A 9,299-nucleotide genomic window follows, 5' to 3' on the forward strand; every position below is an offset into this window, starting at 1 on the left:
GGCGTTGAGCAGGCAGATATATCACCCAGTGCAGGAGACCGCTTGGTAGAAATACTAGCGTGGGTCCCAGAAGCCATATAGTTATGTCAGGATGCCACAGCACTCAGTTAATTAGCCCCAACTCCCTACAGGGCTTTAGATTAGCTGAAATACTGGGTTTTGTGGGGATGCGATGCTTCTTGCTTCTGAGCCAGGGGGTTTCTAAGGGAGGAATATGTGTGTGGCCCTCCCCACAGATCCCGAGCAGACGCCTGAGTCACAGCAGGCTCCGTATTGTGGGGATGCCAATGGCACCGACCCGTGCCCCAGTATTGCCTCACATCCATCCCAGCACCACGGGAGCAGAAGGCCCAGAAGCGAGGCAGGAGTGGGGCCATCGCGTGAGCTGTTGCCCACTGGGAATGACAGGATTTGCTTGAAGTCACATAAATTTGGGGTAAGGACAACCTGTACAAGCTGGAAGAGCAACTATGTGCTGTCCTTTCAGGCCAAGCTGTGCTGGTGAACCTGGAAAAAGGAGTAAATGTATGAATTGCTTCATGAAAGCACAAACTGTCTCAAGGCATCGTGTTATCTCAAGGCAAACATGGACATGAGTGTTCAAACCATGTAAAAGTAAGAAATATGCTTACCCAGCAGCACGCTGTGCTGACCCTGCTGACTTCCCATAAAGAAAGAGCAGAAATCATTTGAAATTGTTGCTTCTGAGGGTTTTTTTTTTTTCTTTTGCAGTCATTGTCTCTATTCATGGCCCAATTCCAACACAGCTCTTGGGCTGGTGGAGCTCATGCACCCAGGGCACAGCAGCACCAAAGCGATGAGTTATCCCGGAGGAGGATCAGGAAATTACTTATCTTCCTCATCCCAGCTCACCCTGTTCTCCCCTTTTCTCATCTTTGTACATCATTGGGGGGGGGGGGGGGGAGGGGGGGAAGGGGAAGAATGAAATGTCTTCTGGAAAATTCCCAAACATTTTGTTTAATTGGGAAGATGCACAGTGATACGAGCCTGTCTTCCAGAAGTCGCTTGTGTTGCTAGAGGTGCATGGCTGGGGAGGGAGATGGGCTTGCCTTGCTGTCTGGATGAGACATGAAGAAGAGATAAGAGGCCAGCCCTGGCACTCTGCTCTTCGCTGCTGCATTTTGCTTTAGTGCGCCCTGAAGAGCCTGGACGTGATGCTGTAGCACAGAAAGGAGGGACCAGCCTCCTAAATTTAGCACGGCTGTAAACAAGAGCAGATATTTTAATCCTGCACCGCCAAGCAACTGCTGGTAAAGACAACGAGACCATGTCAGACGTGATGTAAAATAATTTCAGACAGCTAAGCTTTATTATTTTACTGACGTAAGTAATGGTTGTTTTGTTAACAAAATGCATTGCAGGAGAAGTAAAACTGCCTCTCCATCAGCCTGGCAAGCTGCAGCATGGCAGGACAGGCAGCATTGGCACCGTGTTCCTGAAGTTGCAGACTCGAATGCCAGGGGAAAAACCAGCTGTGGTCACACAGGCACTGCTGCGTGCTGGCTGTCACCTCGGGGCACTTCCCTCTGTGTGACACTGAAAGCTTCTCCCCTCCCTCAGTCCCTCTGTGCTCGGTTGTGTGCTAGCTTTTTTAAACTTTATTTATTTTTAGCACTTGGAAAAATGCATGCTGTTTTCAAAAAATCCTTAATGTTTGTCTACAGAATCTGCTACCTGTCGCTAACAAAAAAGAGCACCTAAAACTCTGCTGTGCTGTATTAAGAAGTCTTTTTAATGTTTTTAATGGAACAAAATAACAATACAGACTATAATACCTATAGCATGTGCTTGGTGCGGTATAATTGCTCTGGGATACTCAACCCCTTTCATATGAAGCAGCCATACCAACCCAACCATCGGAACAACTTTAATATTTTACAGTGAAATTAAATCGCAGATTAAACCAGATGGTTTGAACATTTCATTGCAAGTCGTGGCGCTTATTTGCTGACCATTGGCTGGTATATGTAAACACATAAAAAGCAAAAGAGCCCTTGGACACAAACCATACTTTCTCTTAGTTTTTCATTCATGGTTACAGTGTGGTTATGAACGTTATGGATCCAGACAGAGTCTTTAACGGTGCTGAATTCAATTTACTTTTACCGATGAAAGGAGGAGGTCATGGAAAGTGCAAAATGAGTGGGAAGAACGCAGGGGTTTTGTTACCTGTCCTGCCAAGGCGTTGCAGCTCACAGCTTGGTGTGAATGCACTGCTCCTCACAGGAGCTCAGCACCAGCATCCCTGATGCTGCTGACCCGCACCTTCGTCCATCGGTGGTGCCTTGTGGCTGCGGACAGGGTACTGTGCTCCACTCTGTCCTCACTGCTGACTTTGGATGCCTCTCACTCACCTGCCTGTCTTGAAATCCCTTTAAAGCAGCTTGAGCCGTAGGTTGCTGATGCTTCTCCATGCCTCTGTTTGCTTACCTGGCCACAGGGAGCAGGACCTGTTGCATATAGAGGCAGAGAGGTTTAATTAAATGTTTGCAAAGTACTTTGAGGCCACTGGATTAAAAAAAAAATTGCTGCTTAACTGCAAAGTGTGAACATCTGGAGCAAGGAAGAAAACTGTTGTTGAGCAATACAATCCAGGTGTGTGTGTGCTTTGGTAAACTGAAGGGGCTGGGGACAGCCCAGATTCCCAGGGTGCCCAGCCACAGGGAGCACAGTCCTGTCTGCATGGTGAGGACAAGCTGGGAGCTCGCACGGTGTGATGGAGAGGGTAACGCCATCAGCCCGTCGGACAAACTGTCCTCACTGAGTTAACTCTGCCTTCAGTGGAATTAAATGCAGCCCCCACAATTACAGCAAGTATGTCCCCACGCTGCTGATGTACCAGCTGCACTCGGCGACGTTGCCCCAGGTATTTCATTTTTCAGATATTGTCAAACAAACAGAGTTCTACTCTAAAAATAATTACGAACAAATCCATAAACATATTTAGCTTTGGCAGCACTGAAATGAATAGGTGTTTCTTAAAAGTGCAACTGCTGTGGCTTCAGACATTTCCTATGCCAGTCAGCGCTGGGTTAGGGGCTTCAGGGAGATGTAAGAGGCAGCACAGTGAGCCAAGGGTATTCTGCCTTGCCCCTGCTTCACGATGCAGTAACATCATGAAGCTGTATTAGCTCCCAGGGAGAACACAGTACCTGCGTTACTGCCTCATGTATGGATCAAGGAAGAGAACGTTTCCCTTTGCTGTTGGTGTGTCCAGCAATCCAGTCAGCAGCTCTGTCCCCAGGAGTCGTGTCTGAATGAACTTGTGCTCATGGAGCCTAAAGAACTGGAAAATAAAGTTAGGTTTTCATAGCTATTGTGAAAAAATATATATATAATCTAAAGCTATGGCGCTAAGAGCCTTGTCAAGCTCTTGCTGAGCAGCAAGGAAACGGAGAGAAAGGTTCTGGGAATGGATATGCTCAGCAAACGCACAGAAAGCACCACGAAAGGCAGAGCTCCCCGTGCTTCTTGTGGGGTTAGGGTTGGACCAGCTCTCCCTGCTGCAAGGGCAGCAGCTCCATTTCTAGACTGGTACACCACTGGGCTTGCTGGGAGCCCAGGCTACCGTACTGCCAGCTGCTGCACGGTTGCAGATCTAGTCCATATTACTGCGAACCCCTTAGAAATAATGGGTATTAATAATAAAAGGCCTCATTTTCCACACTGGGGCTCACATCTTGAAACGACAATGTGCAAAGACACGCTCACAGGTGTCCACATCTGCTTCACAATTTAAGCCTTAAACCCTGTTCCTACAAGGGCATTAAGAAAATGAGCATCCAAAGAGGAAAGTGCAGGGGAAGGCATCAGACAGAGTGAATCGCCTCTCTGTGACGCTGTTCTTTTAGGATCATAGCTACATCTTCAGACACATAATCCTTGATCATTGTGAGTTAGAACTATCATGCAGAAGAGTTTGCTAATATAATAGCATATTGTTGACAACAAACTAGAAGAGATATTTAAAAAAAAATCTTACAATGCATGCTTAAAAGTGTAAAAAAAGAAGAAGAAAAAAAAAAAGAACTGTATTTTAAAAATCAGTATTTATCAATAGTCCTGGCTATAACTGAGGATTCACAGCATGAATGCTGAAAGAATGGAGACAGCATTGTAATGAAAAAAGCGTATCCATCATCAACAATACAATACTTACTCTGACCTAAGGTCAGGTTTGTACAGTTACACCAGATGTTAGATTTCAGCCGGTCTTTGAAATGAAGGAACACAATGGTTACTATTCCTGTAGTGTTGTGGATTTCATTAAACAACAGGTTTATCTTTCAGCTTTAAAATGTAGAGCAAGATTAGAATATTCCAACATTTAGGTTACAGAAGGAGCCGGTGAGCATAATGTAAAGTAGGGCTGGTGGTATAAGACTTGCTGTTTTGAATGCAACAGCCAGCTCTGTCTGGTGGCAAAATTCAGAGCCAGTAATGCAAAGGGTGCAAGAAGTACATACAGTAGACAGCTGTAAAAGTGGAGGTGTTTCTAAAGCAGCCCCGGAGAGGGTGTGCTGGCCCCAGGGTCACGCACTGCCCCACGGCACTGGCGAGAGCAGGCGCCTGTGTGAACAGAGCTCGCTCCTCTCTGTGCCACAGCTTTTTCCTCTTCTACCTTCTCAAGCGATAGCAGAGGAGTGGGGCCATCATTAGAGGTGCCTAGCCTAGAAGGAGGTTGCAATTGCTTAGGGTTTCCTTTGGTGACCCCCTCTGAGCTAGGCTGCTGCAGCCCCAGCTGCTCCCCTCACCTCTGGGCTCAGCCTATTCCTCCATATGGGAGACGTCCCCTTGCAACACTGGCCCCTCTTTTGCCTTATTTGTTTAAGCTCTCTTAGCAGTAACTGTATTTATACATATATAGTAGTTTAGATATTTATTATATATATTATATAGTATATGTTATGTATTAGATGTTTTATATATATATATATACTCGCACAAAACCTTAAAAAGAAAAATGCCACTCTAAAGTTATATTCTCACTCATTAATAATAATCAGGAATACTTAATTCCCAGATTAAATAGAAGAGGCAAAAGACGGACTTGTGGCAGTTTTGAAGAAGCCTTTCATTTATCTTGTCCTCTGTTTTCTTCATCTTATTTTTTTTTTTATTTTTGTAAACAATTTCTCTTTGGGATAAAGCAGGTGAGGAGAGGAGCAAGGTACATGTTCTGAATTATTTCATTAAAAATTAAAGCTTTATAAAAGTGTACACATTTCATTAACTTCGCATTGCACGCTTTGCAAATATTCTAAGGGATGCTAATCTCCTGGCTTTAATTAGATTGAAGGTCTCTTGCAAAGGCTATCATTTTAATATAAAATGAGTGATCTTTTAAGCTTTGTGAATTAGAAAACAGGAACTCCCATTTTAGATCAACAGTTACAGAGTGGAACAATAGAGTTTGCGATCTTTGCAAAAAAGTTAAGGTTTTTGCCCTACCTAGCGTGCACTCTCAAAAGCCAGGCAGTGCAAATATTCACCTCCATCCAGGGATGTGTTGCATACACGTGCGCACACACGCACCCACTGACAGCCAACACCTCATTTACACTGAGCACAGCGCGCCTCCATCCTAATTCCACCCTGGACCTTCCACAACATCAGGGCGGCACGTGGGCCCCATCCTTCCTGCTCTGATACTTTCTGTGTGACCTTAGGTGAGATAAATTGCAGTAAAAATAGCCCAGAGTGACCCAAAAATGGAGTTGTGGAGGGGAGAGGAGCGGGGCCAAGCCTGGAGCCGGATGTCCTGCAGCTCAAACACCGCAGGGGTGGCGGGGGCACTTATGGGAGAGGTATTCCAGCCATCCCCGTCCAGTACCAACCACCTCTTCCCCACCAAGGACTGCACTGAACTCCTTTAAATCTGCAGTTTTTTTCTGCCCCCTGTTCTCCTGCTATTATCCCCTGCCAGGAGGCGAATTTTTATATTTCTGACCGAGATCCAATCTTCTTTCCCTTATCAAACATAATAGAAAATGCTGTAGTTACAGAATAACAAACTCACCTCCTGGATAAATGTCAATCTATTTTTAAGTGCGGGATCAGCTCCGGAGCTGCCCGTGATAACGTATCACTTCGTGCCAACGTGGTGCCCCTTCATTTCTTGTTTGACTCGCCGCCAGCCCTGTGCGAGCTGAGAGTGTGCCGACATTGCCTTAAACGTCGCCCCTTTTCCCTCTTCTAGCTGGCTCCCATCCGTGTGCAAAGGGCCTGATCCTACACGAGCCGAGGCTCCCACACGGCATGCAGTGCTTCTCTTGATAGTACGGGCAAGTGCTGCACTGCTCACATCTGCTGTGCTCAGCCCACGTTTTGCACCTCCTTGGAAGAAGTCCCTGCAGCCACGGGGGCTTCTTGTGTCCCAAAGCCCGACAGCACCAAGCATCAGAGCCTACTTCGTCCTGTGCCAGCTGTGCCCCTCCATAAAGTGGGTTACTGAAGCACGGGGGTGAGTTTTATTTCCCTTTCAGCACATCACCTGGGTACCAATTTTATACTAATCACATGGACAGTTGTGGTCTTTAGCCTAACTGTAGCAGTATCCCCAATTTAAGTACTTGGATACTCCTGGGTTTCTGTGTTAAGTGTTTTTCTTCCAGAGTCTTAGTCAGTTAACTTTCTTTCGAAAAATTGCCTGTATAGCAGTTAAATTCTACCTTGAGCATTTTGCTGTTGGACTTTTGGACCCATAAGCTACTTTCAAACTCTCTATGTCTTCTGAGGATCAGATTTTGGAAGCAGCAGTATAGAAATGCTTTACAGTCAGACACAGGGCAGGCTGCTTTATGGAATATGAGTGCAGAGAGGGACTTGTAAAAGCCCTCTTTTTTTTCTGTACTTGTGGGGAAAAGACCTCCAAAACCATTGCTGGCATTGGCTCCCATTTGAACAGCACTCGATTAAATAACGATTATTTTTTTTTTTGTTTCAGTTGGTCATTCATGCTAATTTGGTGTACAGGCTCTTCAAAATGAAGAGGGCTAAGCTCCAAGTTTAAATTTAATTAATCAATAATTGTCATTTTTAAACAATCCTGATTTATACAAAATTGACCTCTAGAAGAAGAAATGACTCCATTAACGTCTGTGCTCAGCTCTCTGCTGCAGCAGCTCTTTCCACTGACAGTCTTTCTGGGCAAGTTTCCTTTAAGAGAACAAAATCCTCAACTTCATTTCTCCAGTTCCCTAATTTTGATTCAGAGCCACATCTTTGTTTAAAGGTTTATGTAGATAAACCTCAATTTTGTCAATCTCAATTTTGTATAAGAAGCAGGATCAACTTCTAATTTCCAATGTTAAATCCTATGCTCTGGTTTCCACTGCAATATCCTCAAGATGACTATTCCAGGTTAGATCCCATGCTGGGCTCAACATTTAGAATAAACTAAAGTAACAGTAGCTTCATTTACTCATTAAGACCACGGGCTTGCTCTGAAACTCTCTGATACAGAGTGAGCTCTGTGAGTTCAGGCGAACACAGACAACAATGGCAGGGACAATAACAATGACATTTGGGGCTGCCCGAAATACAAATCCACTGCTTTCCTATTGCTTAAGGACACATGCAATAATACAAGTAATCGTTTGTGAAAGTTGGTACATGAATGAGGTATGAATGATCTTCCCACAGAGTGCTCAGCTGCTGCCATAATGGCTTGCTGTTTTAAGCTCCTAGCGAGAGGAAAAAAATCATTGGCCAACATATTTTCTTAGGTACAGTATCTGTCTTATGTTTTCCTGATGCTGCTGTAATATATGCTACCAAAAGAGCACCAGAGCCTTAGTACAGCCTTGGGGCTGCTGTGGTGCCAGGATGCTGCCGCTTGTTTCCTGCAAGCACTGCTGGAAGACAAATAATAAAGTAAGTGAGATATGCAAGTATTATTAAGTATTAACTTAATATTACTTAATTTATTACTTAATATTACTTAATTAACTTAGTATTAACTTAAGTATTAACTTAAGCAAGTATTAATTAAGAAGTGGTCATCAGAAGTCGTCATTCTGGGATAAAGCTACGGCCCACCTTGTCCATTTGTCTCTTGTTTTTGGTCCCTTTGAGAAGGCAGGGCACATGCATAACTCTGCTTAGGCTACGCACCCACTCACAGCCAGCCAGAGCCTCCTGCATCTCGCTCTGCTCTTGTAAGGCTGACCTAACCAACACTTTCCCTGTACGTGCTCTGACAGGTGCTGTATTTGAACAAATTTTAATAGACAGCATATTAACTCTGGCGGCTTCAGACCACCAAGGCAGGTGTGCGAGTCCGCATCTCCCGTATAAACACTCCTGACTCTCATCTGCTTTGATCAGTATCATTCACTTCTGTGATCCTTGCTCTTTTCCAGCGTTGTGACAAATTTTTGGCTCCATGTCAACATAAATGTCTCATTGGCTATAATGGTGCTTGAGATGGGCCAGTTCATCTCAATGTCATACCCTGGCAGTTCAGAAATGATCTGAGGATGCTGTGAATGCTTTCAAAACGTGCGTATCAAATCCTCTGCTGGGCTCCAAATTTCTGAGCATCTCCTCACCATGGGTTTTTATGATCTGGAACGCATGGGTACATTTCTGCTACCGCTGAGCAGAATGGAATGGGATGAAGCTACAGCACACACCGACACTTTCCTCCTCACACTTTCACTTCAAAAACTCTCTTCTTTAACCATTGGGCTAGAATTGAAGAAAGTTTGTGGCGTTACTCAGGCCAATGTAGTAGAAAATTTGTATCATTATTAAACGAGGAAAATTGCCAAGGAACAGGGCTGGCATTACACGGTTACAACATCTTGGAATTTGACCCACAGTCAATGGGACTGTTGGATATACAGTGTTTGTGCTACTTTTTTTTTTTCTTTTTTTTTCTTTTCCCTTTTTTCCCATGTTACATATTCTTCATATGTATTTAAGTAGAGAATTTGGGGACCAGCTCCATAGCTTAGCTCCATCAGCTGTAACAGCACCATTCTTACCTCCATCAGAAAGTTCTGCCTTTAGATTTCAGAGGGTATAAGAAAATTCACCAGAAGAACCTTAGACTACACAGGTTACTGATTCTCCAATGTTTTCAAATTCCTGTTGCCCCAGGCTATTACCTCAATCTACTTTTTTCTTAGTGACGGGTTGACATCTTAGACACTTAGTACAAAGAGCATTGGTATGATCGGCGTTTAAAGCAGCATGTTCTGGAAGTCATGCCTGCACTTATGTGATGGCTAACATCCTGCTCTTTGGAAATAAAGAGTATTTTAATCTGTTTC

Source organism: Anser cygnoides, chromosome 10, assembly GCF_040182565.1.
Source record: "Anser cygnoides isolate HZ-2024a breed goose chromosome 10, Taihu_goose_T2T_genome, whole genome shotgun sequence".
Taxonomy (NCBI): Eukaryota; Metazoa; Chordata; class Aves; order Anseriformes; family Anatidae; genus Anser; species Anser cygnoides.